This window comes from Lygodium microphyllum, chromosome 25 (genome assembly GCF_053477565.2).
Source record: "Lygodium microphyllum isolate KBCC chromosome 25, Lygodium_microphyllum_v1.1.10, whole genome shotgun sequence".
In the NCBI taxonomy this organism is placed as follows: domain Eukaryota; kingdom Viridiplantae; phylum Streptophyta; class Polypodiopsida; order Schizaeales; family Lygodiaceae; genus Lygodium; species Lygodium microphyllum.
In genome coordinates, this window is record NC_141159.1 from 22,712,885 (window position 1) to 22,737,494 (window position 24,610).

At 38.6% G+C, this 24,610-nt stretch overlaps 1 pseudogene; it reads right to left on the reverse strand.

Annotated features, from left to right (window-relative positions):
* Window positions 1–6,157: 6,157 nt before the first annotated feature.
* On the reverse strand, window positions 6,158–8,363 carry LOC148013972 (uncharacterized; annotated as a pseudogene).
* Between the last annotated feature and the right edge of the window lie 16,247 nt (window positions 8,364–24,610).

Below are 24,610 nucleotides of genomic sequence, written 5' to 3' on the forward strand. Positions count from 1 at the left end.
AGCTTTCTACTCTGGTTCAGGAAGGGGACGTGGCAGATCCTCTTCAAGAGGCCGTGGTAGTGAAAACCAGCAAAACAGATTAAATCAGCAATTTGGCGATATGCAGGTTTCAAGAGGTCATGGTAACTTTGGAGGCAGGGGGAGCTTTAGAGGAAGAGGTGGATGGCAGAATAGAGGTTCTAACAACTCTGGTATTGTGTGTCACTAATGTGGCAAAACAGGTCATATTGCAGCCCAATGTTATGTTAAGAAAGATGATATTCGCAGTGGTAAGTTGCAGCAAGGAAACTATGCATCATCTTCACGACAGAATGAAGACAGAAATGAACGTTTGTTTGTTATGTAGCATATGCTGAATGCTGTTACAGGAAAGGGAACACATGATGATGTTTGGTATATTGATTCAAGTGCATCCAATCATATGACCAGCCATGCAGAATGGTTTGGAGAGATGCAGGATTTACAAAATACAAGTTATGTGCAGACGGGTGATGATTCATGCCACCCAATCTCACACATTGAAAAAGTTTCCTTGTCCTTGCATGATGGTAAGACAAAGAATCTTTTAGATGTATTACATGTGCCATCTATTACAAAGAACTTGGTGTCAGTCGGGGGTCAGTTGGTAGAGCAAGGGCTGCAAGTCAGATTTAATGCAAGGGCTACTTTGTAGAAGACTTCAATGACAAGTGCAGGTTGGTTGCAAAGGGAAGTAGAGTTGGGCGTATGTTTACTCTTGATGTTGGAATTCCTACTATGAGTGTTGCTATGTATGCTAAAGGAAAAGGTGTTGTTGCAGATATTGAAATTTGGCACAAACGCATTGGACATGCAAATGTACAAATGCTGAAATTAATGCAATCCAAAGGGTTGGTTACAGGTTTGCCTACATTTAGAATTGCAAAATTTCATAAGGTATGCAAAGCATGTCAGTTTGGTAAGCAGGCAAGACAACCCTTTTCACATGACAAAGATGTAAGCAGAAATACCCTTGATTTTGTGCATACAGATATTTGGGGGCCTACACAAAATGTATCTCTTGGAGGCAGTTTATACTTTGTCACATTCATTGATGATTGTTCTAGAAAGGTATGTGTATATTTTATGAAGGAAAAGAGTGAAGAATTTGAGCGTTTTAGAACTTTCAAGGCTGCAATTGAAAGAGAAACAAGCTTGAAAGTAAAGTGCTTGAGGTCAGATGGAGGGGGAGAGTACCTCTCGAATGAGTCCAGTGATTTTTTAAGGTCTCATGGAATAAAGAGATAGTTCACATGCAGGTATACCCCACAACAAAATGGTGTTGCAGAAAGAAAAAACAGGCATATTGCAGAAGTTGCACGGGCATTAATGGCTGAAAAGAATATGCTCAAATATTTTTGGTCTGAGGCTATCCATACTGATGTCTACATTATGAATAGAACTCCCATAGCTGCAGTTCATTGGATGACTCCTGAAGAATGCTTTACTAGCAAGAAGCCTGATGTATCGCACTTGAAGGTATTTGGCTGTGTTGCATATGTTCATGTGCCAAATGAGCTACGGAAGAAGCTTGATCCAAAGGCAGAAAAATGTGCCTTTATTGGATACTCTTTAGAGCAAAAAGGTATCGATGTTATAACCCTATCACATGTAAGTTCAGAGTGAGCAGGGATGTCGTCTTTGATGAAATGAGCAGTTGGTATGCATCTAGTGGTGATGCATTGGATGATGATGATGATCATGACACTCATGTGCAGGCTGAAAAGCAAGAATCACGGACTCTTAGTGGACCAAAGACATCATCTGGTAGTCCTTGGTTTGGGAGACTGAGTAGCTCTACATCTTCAGGTGCATCTAGTAGCACTACAGGTAAAGACAAAGAAAATAATAAAGTGTCAGATGGCATTGATGCAGTTCTTGATGGAGACTCCAGTGGTTCAGAGAGCTTGGATGATGAGCTTGGTATTCCTTCTATCAGGACACTAGGTGTACAGAGAGCTCATAGTAATGTAAAGGCTTCATTGAGTGATCCAATGGTACGCAGATCTAGCAGGGTCAGATACCCTGTTAAAAGATTTGGTTTTGAAGGTTATGCAGCTCACCATTATGCTTATATGGTGAAACTAGTTGAGGATGTTAAGCCCACTTGTTTTGAGGATGCTGATGGTCATACTCATTGGGATGCAACAATGGATGAGGAGATGGCTGCATTAGAGGCTAATAAGACTTGGGATCTAGTATCATTGCCAAAGGGCAAGAAAGCTATTGGATGTAAGTGGGTTTATAAGATTAAGCACAATGCAAATGGTTCTATTAGTAGGTACAAAGCTAGGCTGGTTGCAAAAGGCTGTGCCCAGACATATGGCATAGATTATGAAGAAACCTTCAATCCAGTTGCTAGGATGGCAAGGGTCAGATGTGTGATTGCTTTGGCAGTAGCCAAAGATTGGAGGTTGTAGCGAATGGATGTGAAGAATGCCTTCTTGAATTTGATTTGCAGGAAGAAGTGTATATGGATCAGCCAGTAGGTTATGAAGATTTAGAGCATCCCACATATGTGAGCAGGTTGAAGAAGGCACTCTATGGGCTCAAACAAGCACCTAGAGCATGGTCTGACAAGATCAGAGAGTATCTTGTCAATATTGGCTTTTATGTTTCTGATGCTGATCACTCACTTTATGTGAGAAAGGGAGATGCAGGTTTGGTCATCATAGTCATCTATGTGGGTTGACTTGATTATTATAGGTGATAGTGATAGTGGGATTGCTGAAGTCAAGGATTTTTTGAAGAAGAAATTTGAGATGAAGGATTTAGGCGAGCTAAGGTACTTCCTTGGAATTGAGGTGATCAGATGCGATGATGGTATATGGCTGTCCCAAAGACAATATGGCTTGGATATGTTATCCAAGTATGGTATGAGAGCATGCAAACCACTTTCAGTCCCGTTAAAGCAGAATGTAAAGTTGAGTGCTGATGTTGGGGATGAGATAGAAGACCCTACTATGTTTAGGAGGATAGTGGGGAGTTTGATCTACATGACCATTACAAGGCTAGACCCTACTATGTTTAGGAGCAGCAAAAAGCAATCTACAGTTGCTTTGTCAAGTACAGAGGCTGAGTATAGAGGTGTTGTTGTTGCAGCATGTGAGGTAGTATGGCTGCAAAAGTTATTGCCTGATTTAGATGTACAGGTGGAAGGTCCAATTGTCATTTATTGTGACAACATGAGTAGTATACAGTTGGCTAGGAACCCTGTGTTCCATGCCACGACAAAACATATTGAGGTACACTACCACTTTGTGAGAGAGAAGGTACTAGCAGGTGAGATTGACTTGGTGTATGTCAGCACACAAGATCAGATAGCTGACATCTTCACAAAGACATTGGATATAGAGAAGCTTCAAAAGTTTCGAAGCTTACTTGGAGTTGTAGAGATGCAATTGAGATTGAGGGGGAGTGTTGAGATGACAAGCTCAACACATGCGTACATTAATAATGGACCACCTGGTTAGATGGGTCCACATGTCTACACTTAGTGTGTCAGTAGTCATTATGACTCTCACATGGCCACTGACTCATTACTATTATATTCAGGTTGTTACACCTATTTACAACTGGCATAGTTATAGCGCCAATCGACTAGTGTAGTCAGTTATGCATTGTTTGACTTAGTAGGCCACTTTCCTTTATGTTGTATCTTCTATATACTTTGTGTACATTGTAAATTGTGCAGAAGAGGAAAAAGAAACCAGCAAGAAAACGTTTTGGCCTCCATCTCTCTTCTTGTCTCTTGAGTGAGCTTCTCCTTGTGCATTCTGTGTGAGTTCGGTGCAGCATCTTGAGCAAGTCCCCCCACCATGCAATTCATGACAGGCTATGTGAGAGGTCGCCATTAGTGCTCATCTTGAAACGCCTGAAAGAATAAGCGGTATGTGGGTCTTGGCAGTTGAGAGCTTGAGCTCGCCTCTACAAGGTCAAAGTTAATTTGCACCAGCAAATCAAAACCAAGACTATCAATTTCTCCATCAAAAACCATCATCCTTATTGTTGCAAACATTCTTTGATATTGGGATAGATCCCAGATCCATCTTGCCCCCTTTTTCATGTCCTAAATTTGAACATATATGTAAACCTATCAAGTGATATTACCTAGCCACAAAGTAGAAATGTCTTTGAGCTTTGAACTAAGATGATGCACCATCTGACCATACCTAGTGACACTGTAAAGAATGGACTTTCTATTTTAGCCACTCATCTCATGGAGAAGAAAACAATGTTGTACAAAGAGAGCATCATACAACTTATCATCGTGTGTGTGTGTGTGTGTGTCTGTGTGTGTGTGTGTGTGTGTGTGTGTGTGTGGTCTCTTTTCTATAGAATCTCATGTGTTCTTGACATAAGTTATGTGAACAAGTATCGTAACTTGATTAGACTACCAATGCATGAATTATATCTCATTATATATCTTAAATGAGTAATTCTTTGCAAAATCAATAGCTAAAACAACAACATTATGTGGAAACTTCATCGATCACTCTTTAAACTATTGTGCTTGCCATTGAAGAATGAAGTTGTGATTGATGAAGCATGTAAGATGAGAGGCGTCACTAAATTGATTGCTTATTATGCATTCTCTATTTAATAAATTCATGTCAATAAATTAATGACTCACCTTTTTTTAAGTGTTAATGATGCTCTAGCATGGCCATGAGACCATTTAGAGACCAATATTCCTAGTGCATCATTTTAATGGGGTGATTAGAGCACTGTGATGGGGATATCTGGTACAGGCAGTACAAGTTATGAAGGGGAAAAGAAGTGTCTGCCAAGTGTAAGAGTGTATACAAGAACCAAGGAGTTACACATAAATGAAGATGGATTGAGTTCTAAGAAGAGGAAGTGCATTAGCATTGCGTATATGTATTTATGTGTGCATGCAGGGACTCCTAGGAATGTTTTACTTATGCGTAATGAACATTGCATTCATTTGGGGTCATCCTCTCCCCTACAAGTTAAGGTTTAAGGTATTTTCTTTCATTAAGAAAGAGGAGAGAGAAAATTCTCTCACTAAGAAAAACGAGAGACGTTATCCTCTGGAAGTGAGGAGAGAAGTGATTTTCCCTTTCTAAGGTCTAAAATGACACAAGCTTTTGTGTGGAATTCAATCTTAAGGTTGAGGCCCAAGGCAATCTAATGAACTCTCCTTATCTATGACTCAAGGTGATTGCATGGACCACAAGTTAAGAGTACAGTTTAAAAAACTGTTTTTTAGAAAATCCATTTTTAAAATATCTCGCAATAGAAAAACGATCTCTAAAAATGGGCGGCGAGAGTTATTGGAAATAGCGAGATCTACAACTTTTGTGTTGGAAGTTTTTTCATCCAAACAATGCACAAAGAGATATCTTGAAATTAGTGCTACAGAGTGGAACAATCACATCTTGCATGAAGATCAACTCAACTCTCTCTCCAAGAAGAGAAGCTCTTGAAAGCCTGTAAAAAAGGAGGCTCTCCTTGGGTGTAAGGAAGGGGTGAAGGAAGCATCACTTTGCATATATCCAAGAGGAAAAGAGAAGGTGCAAGTGCTGCAGAAGCCCTGCTGAAGGTAGGGGTGAAGGAAGCATCACTTTGCATGTATCCAAGAGGAAAAGAGAAGGTGCAAGAGGAAAAGAGAAGGTGCAAGTGCTGCAAAAGCCCTACTGAAATCAAGTGCTACGGAAGCTCTGCTGAAATCAAGTTCCAAGAGGAGAAGAGAAGGTGCAAGTGATGCAGAAGCTCTCCTGAAATCAAGTTCCAAAAGAGGAGAGCCCTACACATATTTTGTAGGAGAGAAGGAGACTTAAGAAGGATCAAAAGGTGCCAACTTCCAAGTTCTGCAAGTGTTAGCCGGTTGTATACCGTGCAAGGAACCGTGATCTTGTTTCCAAGATCTACAAGTAAGAACTGGCTTGTGTGTAATGGACGAGCTTGCGCCTTGTCAATAATATAACTCCACAAGGGGGGGACTGGCCCATCTTCCAGTCTCTCGTGTGTTGCCAATTTTTCTACCTCTCTCTCTACATCTTTCTTTTCTCTCATCTATTCTCCCTCTATGCCAACATAATATTTGCCATATATATTTTAAGTACATAAGAAAGTCGAGCATGTATCTCAGATTCTATAACAAGAGGAGAACATGTCAATAAAGGTAGATCTTCTCATTTGTTGCACCCAAGTCCTTTCTTTTGTTCTTAATCCCACATGCATCCAATTGCCTTATTGAGACATTTGTGAATATCCTCATAGTCATGTTCCTACTGTCCACTAAAGTCTTAGTAGGACACATTGTCAACCTCTTAACTCTACATCTACCATAATCCCCAAATAAGAATTTTTTTGCATGCTATTCTAAATCATGAGGCTTTGAACACATTAATGATTGCCATATATCGGTGATGCTATGATATACTGATTGGTTTGCCATATACTAACCTAGATCATCATTTGTGCCATAAATAAAGCGTGTGTAGGCATGATCCTTTCCATGGTACTCAAACTTGTTTTGTCTCATCAAATTGAATGCCTCCTTAAAATATATCATTTGAACATGATATAGACAATAGGTGTACTTCTCCTTCAATGTCCAAACAAAGCAAGGATTTAATGCCTCAAAGCATATAAGAGATATTTGTACTTCTAGACGGGCTCTTTTGAATCTTTGGTACAACTCAACCTATGACCTTAAATATCCAAACTTATGAGGTTAGCTTTTCATTTTTAAAATCATTGGTACTAAGATCAAACATCTTGCTACCCTTATCTAGTACTACTTAGTATAGATTTGGCAATCCATAGTACAATTTTGGTACTATATAGTCTCAATTTAAGTTTTTAGATCAAAATTTTGGTACTAGGAAATATGACAAAGTAATAGATCGATTTTATAACCCCTTTTGGTTTTACACCAATTTGGTAATTTCCAAATATGGTTTGATACCATGGTAGAAAAAATAGTTAAGTACTGGACATAGTTGGTACCCCTTTTGTTTTTATGTCGACCCAAATGGATACTGTACAAAACCAATTTGATACTTTACATAAGAATTTTTGGTGATATGCTATGAAATATAATAGAGTACTTGATCCATTTGGAACTACAAAGTACCAAATTTGACTTTCACATAATTATTTGGTACTATTATAAGAAACATAAGAGTATTTTAGCCATTTGATACCCATGTTTGGTATTGTGCTATACCAATTAGAATCTTTATAGTACCCTTTTGGTACTATTCTAGGAAATGTATTGGAGTAATAGATCTTTTTAATAATGTACAGTAGCAACTTGGTACTTCATAGAAGCATTTTCTATTTCAAAGTACCCCTTTGGTACTATACCATGAAATGTACTAATATACTATATCCATTTGTGCTATATATTTTCAATTTGGTACTTCAAAGAAGCATTTGGTATTCCAAAGTATCCTTTTGGTACTATCATAAGAAATGTACTAGAATACTACATCAATTTATATGATATATTTTCAATTTCGTTCTTCACAAAAGCATTTGGTATTTCAAAGTACCCTTTTGGTATCTACTAGGGAATGTACTAGAGTACAAATTTGAAATTTCACAAAAACATTCTTGGTACTATATTATGAGATACAATAAACTAGTGGAGCCATTTTGTCACCCCATTTGGAAAATTACAATATCATCATGGTGCTACAAAGTACCAAATTGGTATGATGTTAGCAATGTGCTAGTACCCAAACTAGATGGAACACTCTAAGGATGTCAATTATATGAAAGTAAAGAGTAGATGGAATTTGGAGATTATGAATTGGTGCTCCAATTAGATGAAAAGAACTATTGAGTACCTAACATGGAAGCATAGGGTGATACAAGCTACAAATCGAACACCCTCATGTCAATATAGGTTCTCCCTACACCAAGAAACAAATGATGTGCTATAAGTCTGGTATAAGGAATGTAACAGATAGAATGACATGTACTACATGTAGATACAAGACACCTAACACAAAATAGAGGAACAAAAGATGATAGAAATCATTCAAACTAACTTGAAAGTCATTGAAAAGATGCACAAGATGCTTCACGACACTTTTTTGTTCAATGTGCTTCTAACATCTATTCTTTCTGTTATGTGAAACTTAAGTCTTTGTACTCCAAAGGGCATATACTAGATCTCTTACTTCAGCTATGATGACGTTGCATTGAGGTGCTTGTCTTTGAAAAGCACTAAATGGTAAAACTTCCTCATCATTTTTAATATCAATATGAGAATCAGTTGCATCAATGTTTCCCTCATGAATACCCAAAATACCTACTATTCTTATATGTTTCATTTTTTTTGTGCCATTAGCAATATTTAGCATCATCATCAAATATGATATCTTTAAGAAAATATCATGTATCAAGTGGGGCACCTTGAGTTGGTTGAGTGTGTTATAGATTTTGATAGAGAAGTACTCTTAGCATTACCTCTTAATGATTTCAAATCCTAAAATGTCAAATGAAGTAGAAGCTATTTGAATAACTCTCTCTGGGCACTTATTATAAGTCCTAGTATTTGCTTGTACCAAAAATTTTCAATAGGTGAACATATCTAATTTCTTTTATTTGTTTCATCCATTGAAGATAGATCATCCAACCTACTACTTTGTTTTTCTTTTTGTCTCTATTCTCTTTTCTTAGCAGACCAACAACATAGAAGTGTCTTGCTAGGACATTGTTCCATTCTAGGAATATTTGCATTCCTCTCCATAGTCCAATCTATGGATGCAATGCCTTGGATGATATCAATGCTGGAAACACCTTCCATATTCTCACTTGGCTAATTTGTTTGAAATGAGAAGCTACCATGTAGATTGTCCATGTTAAATTAATTAAGCTATTACAAACCAAATGTTGTTTAAAATAAGGAAAAAGAGTTCCCATATAAGCCTAAACAATAAATCAATTTTGAGGTGTGCTCTAACAAAAAGAGGTAATGTCCATGACAATCGATATTGTATCACCAACCCATGCTTTCAACTCCTACAATCTTCTCAATGCCATCTTAACTAACCATATATTTCAAAATAAGCAAATAAGTGCATAGTAGAGTGATCTTAAATCACTTGTCATTTTCTTCAGCTTGAGTGTAAATCACCACAAGCCCCACGCATGTTTGGCTCAAAAAACTACAATGTGGATCAATAACAAAAGAAAAAGCACAAAAAAAACATTTTATAACTTTTTTTCATTTAAACATGGAATACAAGAGTTAGTACTGACCATGGAAATTAGCCAGTCTAAAATAAGTCCATGCCATTGTTTGAGGAATAGGAGTCCACTTGCATAGATTAAGATGATTCGATTACACCTTCCATAGCTTTTGATACGTTAATCTTGCAACTGATCCCATCGTGTAGCATGTGTTGTGAGATAGCATTTCTTAGTGAAGGATATAGATTCAAATTCACTACAAGGAAATGCATGTATAGCCACGGTGGGTAGCGACACAGGAATACCGACGTCACTATTTGCGTCGCAAATGCGAAGAGGGCCAAAACCTGAGCGCGTTTCATTTCGTACATTCATGAGACATTTCGAGAGGGAGAGCGAGAGAGAGAGTGACCGTTTTGCATAGAGGGTGAGAGAGGGAGAGGAAGAAGGCTTGCCGCCACTACCGTCACCGCCGCCGTTCACGAAGGAGAGGACGAGCCGGCGTCGCGAAGAGGAGCCACCAAACCCTCACCAAATCTTTACGGTGAGTCCATTCTCTCTCTCTTTTACTTGTTTAGGGTTTAATTTGTGTATATTGAGAGAGAGAGAGAGAGAGAGAGAGAGAGAGAGAGAGAGAGAGAGAGAGAGAGAGAGAGAGAGAGAGGCGTCGCGAAGAGGGAGAGGGAGAGGGAGGGAGAGAAAGAGAAAGAGAGGGGAAGAGAAAGAGAAAGAGAGGGAGGGGGAGGGGGAGGAAATGAGAGAGGGGGAGGGAGGGAGAGGGAGGAAATGAGAGAGGGAGAGGGAGGGAGAGTGCATTCTCTCTCTCTTTTACTTTTTTTAATATAATTTGTGTATATATATTGAGAGAGGGAGAGGAAATGAGAGAGAAAGAGAGGGAGAGGGAGGAAATGGGAGAGGGAGGGGGAGGGAGGGAGAGAGAGAGAAAGAGAGGGAGAGGGAGGAAATGAGAGAGGGAGAGGGAGAGAAAGAGAGGGAGAGGGAGAGGGAGGAAATGGAAGAGGCAGGGGGATGCAATGAGAAAACGAGAGGGAGGGAGAGTGTATTCTCTCTCTTTTTTTTTTTTGTATAATTTATGTATAATGAGAGAGGGACAGGAAATGCGAGAGAAGGAGAGGGAGAGGGAGAGGGAGAGATAGAAAGAGAGGGAAATTAAAGAGAGGGAGAGCGAGGAAATGGGAGAGGGAGGGGGAGGAAATGAGAGAGGGAGAGGGAGGAAGAGAGAGAGAAAGAAAGGGAGAGGGGGAGGAAATAGGAAAGAAAGAGGGAGGGAGAGAGAAAGAGAGGGGGAGGGAGAGGGAGGGAGGGAGAGGAAATGAGAGAGGGAGAGAGAGAGGGAGAGGGAGGGAGAGAGAGAAAAAGAGAGGGAGAGGGAGAGGGAGAGGGAGAGGGGGAGGAAATGGGAAAGGGAGAGGGAGGGAGAGAGGGAGGGAGAGAGAGAGGGAGGGAGAGGAAATGAGAGAGGGAGAGGGAGACATTAAACATAATAGAGAAATGAGAGAGGGAGAGGGAGAAAGAGGAAGGGAGACATTAAACATAATAGGAAAATGAGAGAGGGAGAGGAAATCAGAGAGGGAGAGGGAGAGGGGGGAAAACGAAAACATAATAGGGAAATGAGAGAGGGAGAGGGAGGGAGAAGAAATGAGAGGAGAGGAAGAGAGAAAAAGGAAATAAGAGAGGGAGAGGAGAGAGAAAAAAGAGAGAATGAGAGGAGAGAGAAAAAGAGATAAGATGTTAAACATAATAGGAAAAGAGAGAACGAGAGGGTGTGGGTGAGGGTGAGGGCGAGGGAGGGAGAGGAAGAGAGAAAAGGAAATGAGAGAGGGAGAGGAGAGAGAAAAAGAAATGAGAGAGAGAGGAGAGAGAAAAAGAGAGAAATATCATTAAACCTAATGGGAAAAGAGAGAAAAAGAGGGTCAATGTGAGGGAGGGAGAGGAAATGAGAGAGGGAGAGAAAGAAATTAAGAAAGGGAAATGAGAGAGGGAGAGGAGAGAGAAAAAGAGAAAAAAATCATTAAATCTAATAGAGAAAGAGAGAAAGAGAGGGTCAGGGTGAGGGAAGGAGAGAAAGAGAGAAAGGTAAATGAGAGAGGGAGAGGAGAGAGAAAAAATGAGAGAGAGAGAGAGAAGAGAGAGAAAAAGAGAGAAAAATCATTAAACCTTATAGGAAAAGAGAGAAAGAGAGGGTTAGGGTGAGGGAGGGAGAGGAAATGAGAGAGGGAGAGGAGAGAGAAAAAGAAATGTGAGAGAGAGGAGAGAGAAAAAGAGAAAAATCATTAAACCTAATAGGGAAAGATAGAAATAGAGGGTCAGGGTGAGGGAGGGAGAGGAAATGATAGAGGGGGAGAAATAGAGAAAGGGAAATGAGAGAGGGAGAGGAGAGAGAAAAAATGAGAGAGGGAGAGGATAGAGAAAAAGAGAAAAAAATCATTAAACCTAATAGAGAAAGAGAGGGAGAGGAAATGAGAGAAGGAGAAAGAGAGAAAGAGAGAAAGGGAAATGAGAGATGGAGAGGAGAGAGAAAAATAAATAAGAGAGAGAGAGAGGAGAGAGAAAAATAGAGAAAAATCATTAAACCTAATAGGGAAAGAGAGAAAGAGAGGGTCAGCGTGAGGGAGGGAGAGGAAATGAGAGAGGGAAAGAAAGAGAGAAAATTAAATAGGACCTTACAATTAGCTTAGGGTACTATGATAGTGTGTACTAAGAATGAGTCCACCTCACTAAGAATAGGATTGGCGATTCACCTCACTAAGAATGAGTCCATGTACCTAGCACATACCATCATAGTACCCTCTTAGCATCATCCCCATAGCCTCATAGTATCCTAGAATCAAGCCTCCACTTGTGTCAGCACAAGGGTACCATCGTATTATAATATCATAGTACCCATATACCGTACCCATAGATGCTATTATACCCACATAGTGTACTCTTTTTGTGGGTACAACAGCAATTGTGGATACAATATCTAGTACCTTCTACCTATTACATAATATCATGGTATCCTAATATTTACTATCTATTCAATATTATCATGCTAGCGAAGTATTTACTATCTATTGCATAATATCATGCTAGCCAAGTATTTACTATCTATTATATAGTATCATAGTATCCTAGTATGTACTACCTTGTACCTATTACATACTATCATAGTACCCTATTATTTAGCACCTAGTATCTAATACATAGTATCATAGAATCCTAAATCTACTACCCACTATTGAGTACCTTTTAGTACAGAAATATTTGGTACTTAGCACATAGAATGCTAGTACCCTAGTATCGATTACCAAGTATCTGGTCCTAGCACATAGTATCCTAGTACCCTAGTATCGATTACCAAGTGTTTACACTAGTATCATAATACCCTAGTATCTAGTCGTAAGTACCTAGCACATAGTATCATAGTACCCTATTATCTAGTCGCAATTACCTATTACTTAGCACAAAGCACTTAGTACCCTAGCACCTATTACCTAGTAGCAAAGTACCCTAGTAGCTAGTACCTAGTGCCCTATATCTAGTACACACTCTCATAGTAGCCTTTTCTTTAGTACCTAGTGCCTAGTACCTAGCACATGGTGTGATATTATCTTAGTCTCTAGGAACTAGTACCATAGAACCTCACATCTACTGCATAATGCTTAAGGTACCCTATCACTTGCTACATAGTATCATAGTACTGGGTACTTGGCACTATGATACTAGAGTACTAGGTGCTAGATACTAAGATACTATGATATTATGTGCTAGGTACTAAGTACTAGGTACTAAATACTAGTATTCTATGATACTATATGATAGATACTAGGTACTAGATACTAGGGTACTATGATATTTTTGTATTCGTAGTCGTAGTCGTAGTCGTAGTCGTGGTCGTGGTCGTGGTCGTGGTCGTAGAAACAGAGAGAGATGGAAGGAGAGGATAACAATCTAAGAAAAAAAAGAATGATAACAAAAACAAATTGTTTGTTGTAACGTAGACAAAATGGAAAACGATGAAGGTCCTGTTGTTCAAGATCGCGAGGCGTATCTTAATTAGCGTGTCCCATGTCCTTGCTCTCAATGCAAGCTTACAATTAGACAAAAACGCCGATTGTCTATAGAACACGTACGATGATTTGGTGAGTTTCAATCAGAGATCATTGATCAGGCGATTGCGGATTTTCAGCAAATGGTAAGAAAAGTTAATATCAATCATGCATTGTACTCCCAAGCTAATTGAATACCATATACAATAAGATTGGATCTGGCTGGCAAATTTTCTATCCAAGGAGGTGACATCTCGTCCCAAGGAGGAGTGAACCCTTTGCGACCAATTAGAAGAGTTCGTGGCCGTGCGATGGATGGAGTGTATGAGCCAATCCATCACTTGCAAGGCCAATCGATACCATCAATGCCAGAGGAGACATGCAGCCTTCCAGACCTACCTACAATCTTGGAGCCTGAGATGGAGGCAATGATCGACACATTGATTCCCATGGATGTCGAGACTTCTGATCCACTTAGAGAGGAAGCATCCATACCATAATATGATGGGTACCGAGTATCTCGCCTGAAGACACTGCTTGCACTCTTAAGTGTGCAAGCAAAATACGGGTGGAGCGATATGAGTGTGACCGAGTTGTTCAGGTACCTTGTACATACGCTTCGTTGAATATTTTTTTTCAGCATTATTATTAAAAAAATTTGTGCTTTTTCAAGGTGTTTATGATTTTTTTCAGGTTATTGAAATATCATATATTACAACCTGCAAATACCATGCCTGAGTCTCGTGATGATGCATGACATGTTTTACGAAAGCTTGCCATGGACTACAATAATATCCATGCATGTATCAACAATTGCATACTGTTTTGAGGAGAATAGGAGACTATGGAGACATGTCCAAAGTGTGGTGCTCACAGGTATCGACAGGACTTGCAAGGGCAAACCATCCCTCAAAAAGTTCTCAGATACTTTCTGCTTATCCCCCGCATAAACCACATGTTTCGTATGTCCGGCATGGTGAGCTTGACAATGTGGCATGCTCATGATACAAATCCACCTTCTTGTGCATCTTATAGATGAAGTGGAGATTGCTGGACCTGTCCATACGCGATGGATGTTCTTCTTGGAGCTCTTCATGAAAACCCTGAAAGGCTTTATGCAACAACGAGCTTGGCCAAAAGGTAGCATGGCTGAAGGTTGGTTGGTATTTGAGGTGCTAGTGCATATTTCATAATGGCTACCAACGGTGGATCCAGACAACGAAATACTATGGTCGCTGAAGGACGATGATAGACTGGCTAGAGATGTGGTGGTTGAAAATGGGGTAGAAAAAAGAATGGAGGCCTCAATGGAGGAGAATGTGAATCGCTTTTGTATGTTGCACCATGCCTCTATGGAGACGTGGCTTGCCAAGTACCAGATCGCTAGGCAAGATCGAGAGGAAGCGCGAACTGAATTCTGACGTAGTTTGCATCATCGACCGATTCAATATCCCGAGGGCATGGAGGAGATGCTGCGGTTCATGTCAATGCAATGGTTGCATGGAGCTTTGATCGCAGCGTCTTGCGAAGGTACAGAGGTCTCAATGGACGAGTGGGAATTCTCGAGGGGATGTAATCCAAAGGTGATGAGGGGTTTAGGATTTTTCGTATCTAAATTTTATATGCGGCATCTAATTTGAGTGTTTCAATGTACAATACAAAATATATAGTGCAGCGTGGTTACGTGGACGGCATTTTCGCATGGAGCGTATTGACAAAATGCGCTCCACAATGGACTGTGGTATCATGGCAAGGTTCAAGCAAGAGAGCCAACAACAAGCAATGGATCCAAACATGGTTGTGGATGAGATGGAGTATTTTGGGAACTTGCAAAGTATTGTTACGGTGGATTACCGTAGCTTCTCTATGATATTATATTTGATGTGCAATGGTTCAAAGTGGTACTTGGAGGAGCTAGAGCAATAGTTCGACGAGGTCCATTTGGATTTCTCAAAATACATTCCGAAAAAAAATGGATGGATTTGCGCGACACCTTTGTGTTGTCAGCCCATTGTGAACAGGTGCATGGACTCATTTGTTTGCTAATTGTATTAATACATGGTTTATGTCATAATTGTTTGAACTCTTTTGTACGTGTTTGTGAATAGGTAATCTTCTATCCAAACCCCCGACAACCTCAATGGTGGTATGTTATACCTTCAACTCCCCGAGGTGTGAGAGTATATGATCAAGCAATGTTCCGAGCATAGATGAAGATAATATGCAAAAAGAGGGGTCAATATTGCAAGGGGTGGAGGCCACCAAAAGCTTGGAGCCAGCATCGACTAACAATGATAGAAATACAAGAGTCAGATAATCCTTTGAGAATGAGGTGGACTCATCCTTTTGTGGTGACATGTCTATCAACCTTCTAGTATATGCGGAGTTGTGTCAGGAGATTAACATGGGACCATAGGATACTTCATACTTGGAGCATCCACTTACTCAATTCGTTGACCAATCGCTTATAAGGGTACATAAGATATGCATTTTAAGTGAGATCTTTTTTTTTGGATTTATATTATTGTGCTTTGTTAGATTTAAATTGATTATTCTAACATCATTTTTTGTCTGTGCAGGTGACATTTTCAAAATGAGTCGAGGGATGAGCGATGAGGAGTTACAGGATATCTTCACACGCATGTCTCCAGACCAGATCGCGAGATTCAAAGATATGGCAGACCAAAAGCTGTCTCGGTCTTTGTCACGGCGCTCTACTAGATCTACTTTAGCGCGATCGGATACTTCTTTGAGCAGACAAGCTCGACGCTCCAGACTTGGGCCAGAGGGAGGGAGTACTTCGGGGTCAGGGGAATGCTGCAGAGATACGGATGCAGTGAGCCCGCGGTCGACACGGGATACAAGTGCGACTCCTCGCTCTCGTGGCCCTTCCAGGGAGCATGGCTCAGGCTTAGGTCGATGCTATGAAGGCACGGACGCAGTGTCTCCGTCTCGTCGTTCAGCTGGAGTTGCGTCACCTCAGGGATTTGTCACACTTGTGGGGATGTCTACTCCAGTTACTCTGACTTTTGCTCAGCCATCAGCAGGTGGCACCCCTATGGGTGCCACTCCGAGAGATATTACCCCAATCGGTACACCGACTGCACAAGGGTCTCCTGGAAATGCCCAGGAGCGTGGATGCAAATGGGAGAGGACCCATCTTAGGCAGACTCTAGGGGGATATGGATATCTAGTCAATGATAGGTCAAGAGCCATCATCATGAATGATGAGGGGAGGAGGGTGATGGCTCGCATGAGAGAGTTCTGCCAACAAGTTTTTCAGCACAACGTCTTAGATCATTGGAAGAACATACTGGAGGGGAGCAAGGACTACATAGTAGCATCCTTGCATGAGGAGTTTCCGGTTCTAGCCTCAGTAGATAGATTTTCTACAGGCTGGATGATGGATTGCATGCATGCATATATGTCACACATACGATCTGACACACGCAAGGCAATCAAGAGTGGGGCTGCAAAGCCCGAGTGGTTAGATGCAAACGACTGGCACCGACTGAAGGAGGAGGCTACAGATTCTCTAGGACATTGGAGTCAGCAACACGAGGCAGCGAGGGCACGACTCGAGGCCGGAGTAGTCCATCATCTTGGGAGTGGCGGCCACAGGACATATTTGGAGGACTTTGTAAGTTTTTCTTTTGTTTTGCTTGTTTATTTTCTTGCAATATCCTTTGTACTAACAATCATGTTTCTAACAGTTAGCATTTTATTTTCTTTGCAGTACTCCATTACAAATCGCGATCCCCAACCGGCCTTGAGACTCGATATGCAGAGAGGCACGGTCTCACTTCATTGATCGACCGATTGTATAGACGCAGCAGCCCTGTAAGTCACTCATCTTTCTTGTCTGTAGTTACCATGTTTAATTAGAATGCATTATTATATAGTGGACTAATGTGTTGTTTCTTTTTTTACAGAGTCTGTTCGATGCTCCTTTGCGGCGGGACGAGCTTTCAGAGGGCAAGGATATGTAGCTCGCCCTTGGATCCCTGGAGCTCACACACCTTTATTTTTGGGTCGCCTGATCTATGTAGACATTTTCTATATATTAATGATATCTTATCATGATTGTACCAATCGCTTATTATGCGATCATGTATTCATTTCATGTATCGGTGTTATGATTTCAATATACTTTTTTTTTTTTGCAAGCGCATTGTACAAAGTGCAGAAACTATTTTGTATGGCTCTAATAAGCACAGAGTGCTATGCCACAAAAAAAAAATCCATGTTACCGTCGCTATTAGCGTCGTAAATTTTACTACTTGCATCATTATTGGCATCATTATTTTCATCGCAAACTGTCGCTATCAGCATCGGTATTGGCGTCGGTATCAGCGTCGCATTGCGATGCTGATACCGACGCCAATACCGACGCTGATAGCGACACTGATACTTACCGACTATTCTATAGCGTCGTCAATAACGACGCTTTTTGTGACGACAGGGGAAAATTTTATTATTTGCATTTTCGTCGCTTTTAACATCTATATAAGGTCTATATCTTGTAGTGATTACATGTTTTAGTGAATGATATACACACAAATAAGACATCATAGTCCATCTATATGCATACACAATGTTGCCATTACAATTTTGTGCCATGTAACATGCCATGTTTCTATTAGCAGTATTGTCAGATCATGAGTGAGTCTAGGCATTTAGACTAGGCTAGGCATTTTACTAATCAAATGCTTGTCAACTAGCATTTAATGGTGTTCAACCTAGCTACATTTTGTGCATGCTTTTGTCCTATATATTCAAGGGATCCCTCCTCTAGTTGTATCATTCAAAATGGCCAAAATTCAAAATGTTACAATATCGAGTGACATTTTTTGGCTAGTTTATTATAGATTTTTGTGATTTCAACCTTATGTTTTAGTGATCAGCTTGTGTACATTGTGTGAACTCCAAGATTCATGCTATAAGAATCAACAAACACCAAGGAGAAGTATCTATTTTTGTTTTAAGCATGCTTTTCAAAGAGTGAATTATTCAAATTTTCCCTCTCACACTCCCTCTATCACAAGACTAGTGATAGCTAGCACTATACATAGCACACTGATCTCGCAAAGATCCCCACCATCATTCTCGATGTCTTGACTTCTCTTGCCTCCATATGGATCCATGAAACACTTTAGAGTTTCCTAATGGTCTTCCACAAGCTCACGTTGACTATGAACACCCAAAGGGTAGTTCCTAGAGCATCGAAGGGTAGCACCTACTTCTTGCCATTGGTTGCTCAATCATCGATACTTGTAATGGCCATGCAAGAAAACCTCCTATTGAAAATTTTGTGGATACATTTCAAAATTTCCAAGGTAACAAAGTTAAATGGCCCCAACAAGTAGGGGTTTTGTATGCTTTTAATATCTCTAATCACAGATACACTACTATGTGCACAATCTAGGTATCAGTTTGCTCAGTTAGAGTAAGGGAGAGCTCACGATGCAGCATAGTTGTGGTAGATCGATTGCCTAAAATGGAGTCCATCAAAACTAAAACAACAATGAAAAGCCAGGAATTGATTATTCTTATTAATGAGTGATGATTGTATAGTGATGTGGTTGCTTGAAGAGACCTGACCAACAAACCATCTATGCTAATCATCTTGTCAAGGGTGTGCTACATGCAAACATCCCTTTCCATCAATCTAATTGGGATGTTCCCTAAGGTGTTCTTATTTTTAACAAGAAACTGACCCTTTTTCCCATTGGGCTTCAAAACACAAAGCCAAGAGGATAGCTAAAACTTGAGTATTGGTACAACAATGAGAAATAATTACATCCACTTTTGTAGCTTGACCACTTGCCATGCTCCCATGTTCAAACTTGGCTCAAATGCATCTTGAGTGACTTACACCTTTTCTCTTAGATTGAATCATGTGCATGTATATCACTTACCTTGAGTGGTACACATACTTGTCATTCTCACACCTACCCTAGGTGATCACCCACCTTGGTTGGCATGCACGCATTAGGAGGCCTTATTATCTAAAATTTTTAAAAGTTGAATACCTCTAGTTGTCAAGCTTCTAAAAGAACTATTGTGTCACATCTATAGCAATCTTTGCTCAATAAATAGGGCCTTTATGTTGACTTTCATGAATGGTGCTTGAATCATTGTTCTTAGCTCCTCCTTGGCATAAGTTTAATTGGTGTCCCTTGTCTAAAGGAGCAATTGTGTCACATATTGGCATAAGTTGAATCATTGTTCTTAGCTCCTCCTTGGCATAATTTTAATTGGTTTCCCTTGTCTAAAGGAGCAATTGTGTCACATCTATAGTAGTCTTTGCTTAATAAATAGGGCCTTTACATTGACTTGCATGAATAGTTCTTCAAGCATTATTCTTAGCTCCTCCTTGGCATTGGTTTAATATATTTTAGGAAGACTACACCAAAGCTAATCATGAGAGTGAGGCTATCCACCCAAACTTAATGGTAGCTTCTCAATTTTTCTGATGAATGCCAATTCACTCATACAAATATGTTATTGTATAAGGCAATTGCAATCAATGCCTAAACTACTTGTGATTGTTAGTTGTAGTTGATTGGCATTTCAAATTTCTCCTTGGGAGGAAGGGAGGAATTTTAGAATACTAGCTTGATGTCAAGATAGCACTAATTAGGATACTTGAGAAAGCACAATGGTTTTTGTATCCACCATTCGACCCACCTAAAAAATCATATCACATGAACTATAGGCTATTGTAGCAAATTGTGCATATATGTGAGAGAGGGAGGCAACTTACCTGGCACTCTAGCTACTGAATTCATTGCAAGCAACCCGTCTCCAATCTATCCACACAAATTGCAACAATCTCCTAGTCCCACTCCCTCTCTTTGCCAACTTCGTGGGGTAAGGTGACCTCCCCCCATAACATTTTGTTTTTTTTTTTTGCATTTTCAATTTGTAAGCATCGATAGGAGGGTCATTAAAATTATTCTTTTTGTGATGCAAAAACTATTATTTTTACAATGCATCACATAAGCAATAGATAGCAATCGCTTATGCGACACCTATAACTTTCCCCCACATCACTAAGCCCCCCTTTTTCTTTTAGTGATTGAATGTGGGGAATAGGTTGGAAATTGGAAGATTTGATGATGAAGTTGAGGATTCTAATTTGTTGCTTGAGGAGACTAATATAGTTGACTATGGTAGTTAGTGAGCTTCTAGATGTAGAAGCTACTTCAATGGCTATTGAGGTTCAGGATTCTAACCCTTTGTGTGATGTTCTTGTTGTTTTTGGCTTTATTGAATCTTTTTTGGTTGCTTGCGAGTTGGTTGATGATAGATTTCCTTGTGAGCAGAAACCTGGAGAGGCTCCCACTGATTTGTAAAAGTAATGTTGGTTGTCTTTTGAGTTTTGGAGTGAGTCATGTTGGTATTGTTGAAATGAGTAGACATAAGAGTTCCCTCCTTCATGCAAAGGTCCACAAGCTTCTTCAACCAATACAATATCTTTTTCCATAAATCATATGCACCACTATCAACTGAAACAACATTGAAGTACACCTGTTTGAACAAAGATAGTATGATAGTATACTTTATATTTAAAAGTATAATCAAGAAAGTATATGTCAAACCTTATGTCTTTTATTAAGAAGAATTTTGTAGAGTTAAGTATTTAGTAAATGTTATTTTTTTTCTCATATATTTTCTTAAAAAATAAACCTAAGGTTAGTCTAAACTTTAGGATCATGTATAAATTTCTTGATTTTAGGATATGATATGTTCATTATTATTTTATTTAGGTACATTCCTATTTTTTATTTAAAATCCCAAACATCCAAGCCTAATAAGGTTTTTTAAATACAACCATACTTAAAAGAAGTCACTTAAGTACTCTATTATTAAAACCATCTTGATTAAGTGGATTTTTTTTTAAATTAAATTCTAGAATCGTACTATACAACTGAGCCTCTAACCTTTCATTCTCATTGAAGGTTGGAGATTATCCATTTGCTATAGATAAAGGTCTTGAAATATTGATATATCACCATGGGTCCATCATTAGCTTTGACTTGGATTATGAACTTATTAGGATATTAGATTCAATATGTCTTAACATCATAGGAGTCTTTGTAAACCCCACAAAAAACAAATTTTGGATCAACTAGGTTTAGAACTTACTTGAAAAGAAAAAGAAATTGTTAGTCTCAAAAACTTACTAATTATACATCTTATAAACAAATATGCTAAGCAATTGATTTTATGGTCCTTTTATATGAACAACTACTTGGAAGGCTTAAAATGAAGCCTTAGTTTAAGGCTTTATGTGAGCCTTAGGAAATGTTTAGCATGAGGAAGGCTCAATTAAATAAGTCATTTGCAAGTATTATTTGAGTGAATGTGCACATGTCATTTTATTGTATTAATAATTTGAGAAACTTAAATAGCAAGCTTTTAAGGTGACTATAAAAAGTGTAGTTTTCTTAACAAAAAATTCTAAGCCATTGATGGTGGCATTAATTGTATAGTGGTAGCACCTTTCAATCCATGGCTTCTTATTTGAATCTCCCTCACTATATCTCAAAACCGCTTCTTCCAAGATAGGGTCTAGAAAACCATCTTTTGCTCCCTTTCTCTAGTGAATAGCCCTCCCTCTTAGGTTTCTTCAATGCTCATCCCTTTTTTATCAAGCCTACTAATGGTATGGCCACTCTCTAGGTGTTGTGACTTTTAACCTTAGCACCTTTTACAATAAAAAGTAAGCCTCTCCCTATCAAATAGAATGAAACAATGCCAGAGCTATAGATGAATCCACATTATCTGTGAGGATGAGATGGCAAAGGAAGATGGACACACTTGATCAACGTGGTTTTGGTAGGTGAGTGGATGGTAGTTGTGGCAATAGGCATCCCAAACTAGATTATAACATTGCCCCCTTCCCCCTTTCTTTAAAAAGAAACATTATTACAAGCCATTAAAAGAAAATGAGCGTTGGCTTTAGCTAGCTTAAGCTTTCAAACAATTAAGCATTCATTTTCAAAAAGGTAGGCTATCAAAATGAAAACGATGGAGGTGTGTTGTGATAGAACTATCCAATTTGCGAATTGCAAGACTAGTGGAAATGCTCTAAATAGAAAGTGGATTGGAAGTTTCGATTCTAACATGACTTGATATGTACTCTCACATCGAATTTCCCATCCCTTGTGTTCTAAAAGGACTTTTGAGGCCACAGAACACAAGATAAATCTTTTTTCCAATAGATAATAGATGGAGAATTGAAGTATTAATAGAGATGTCTTCATGGATGGATGTATGGCTTCCTTCTTGTTTGATGTTGATGCATAGACCAATCACCTTACTCTATTGCCAATGTTAAGGGGCCTTCATCATACAATTGCACCAATTGATTAAATTTTAAAAAGAACAAAAATTACAAGAAGGAAGAGAAATAGAGAAAGCATGCACAACACAAGATTGGGTACGATCTTCTACCATGTATGGGTGAGCGCCTCCTTCATGCATGTAGTTATGGATTTATATTAAGATTTTGTCCTAAAAAATAATTGAAAATCGTCCCTTTTTTTGTCTTTTTTCTTTCTTTACATGAAAATATTGCTTTTGTCCCAATATTTTTTAACTTCTATTCTAATAAACCTATTCTAAGTTGGGGGGCCTACATTGGAGACACTAACATGTTCACATTTTAGTAATACTTATTCGGATTGGGGGGCCTACATTGGAGACACTAACATTTGGAAAAAAAAAATGTGTGTATTTTCATCTTAAATTTCATCAGTGTACACACCATTTGTTTAGTAATTCTACATTTCTCCCTAACCCTAAACATTTCTACATAAATAATAAATTCATGAATTAAATTTTTTTTTATTCTCTAAGTTTTCTTATAAAAATATTTCAATATTTTTCAATTCATATTAAAATATTATAAATTTTATAAAAGTCCATTAAACTAAATTAATTAATTATAGAACTTATTACAACTTACACACACACACCCCCCTTTACCTTCATAATCCCTTGGTTATAAAGACTAGTCAACCATGGCATACAAAACATCATTTTGTACCCAAAAAAAAACCCACTAATCATCTTCTTAATCTAATATGGTAACTACCATTTTTTCTTGAAATTTTCACATATTATACTCGGTATTTTTAGGTCTCATCATATAATAGTATCATATTTTTTTAATTATACAAATCCCATATTTGTATTATTTCAACCTAGATTATATGATAATCAAGACTCCCTCATGATGCTAGGGATGTGAAAGAAACTTTGTGATGTTGTTATGGTTAAATCATTTTGAAGGATTATTGTTGGATTTCAAACTCTTAGCCAATAGTGACTAAGCCTTTTAAACATCTTAGTGCAAAAGTCAACCAAGGACACAATGATCTTGTAGACTTTAATTTTATTGCTTACACCCAATTAACTTTATCCCATCATAAAAATAGATATTTTATTATTTATATATTAATTTACTTCAAATAACCAAAGTTCTTTTGCCAAAGGTTGTTTATATTTTCTTGATTTTCATTCTCGTCATTCTCTATTCTATTTCAAGACTCCTTTCTCACATTAGGTAATCAATATCTATAGCCATTTAGTTCCTCTATTACAATGTTAGCTTCATAGTTTGAAAAGCATACCTACTCCTCTTATCATTGTGATCCCCTATATTATAAACATGCAAGCTATGTCAACTCATACCCATCTTTCCTAATATTTTTAGCACCTTAAATTAGCTATACTTAGATCACCCTCCTATTCAATTTCCTAGCGAAATTTTGGTACCATTGGCCATAATTTATTTTGCTTTTGCAAGCACATATACCAAAAAGCCGTAAGCTTTTTCCTAGTCATTTCATAATGTCTAATCTATTGCTGAAATTTGGCATTGCGATGTAGCATAGGAAGCATAAGGAAAAGCATAATTGCATTCTTAGTCTCTACCTTTTGTAGAGAATTGGCACTAAATTGACTTGTTCAGGGCTCATTATTATTAATGGTGGGATGTGGTGCAAAAAATCAGACTAATTATACATTACTTTCAACAACAAATTAGGTGGTATAATGGCTTGTTCATGCCCCACCAAGAATTCTATGGGAGATAGATTAAGAAAAATGTATTTTATTTGACAAGTATAATAGATTTCTTAGAAATTAGGCACTAAAACAACTTGCTCCTAGCTCATTTCAATTGTTAAGAAGCACATTTTTAAGAATTTAGTTATTACTTTAAAGACCTAGCATATCTAGGTGTAGCATGACAAGTTGGAAGCTTAGTGGTTTTCAAAAAGGGCAATCTAACAACTTGCTCATGGCCCATTACTAATTTTTATAGACTATCAATGGAGAAAGATGATCCTCAA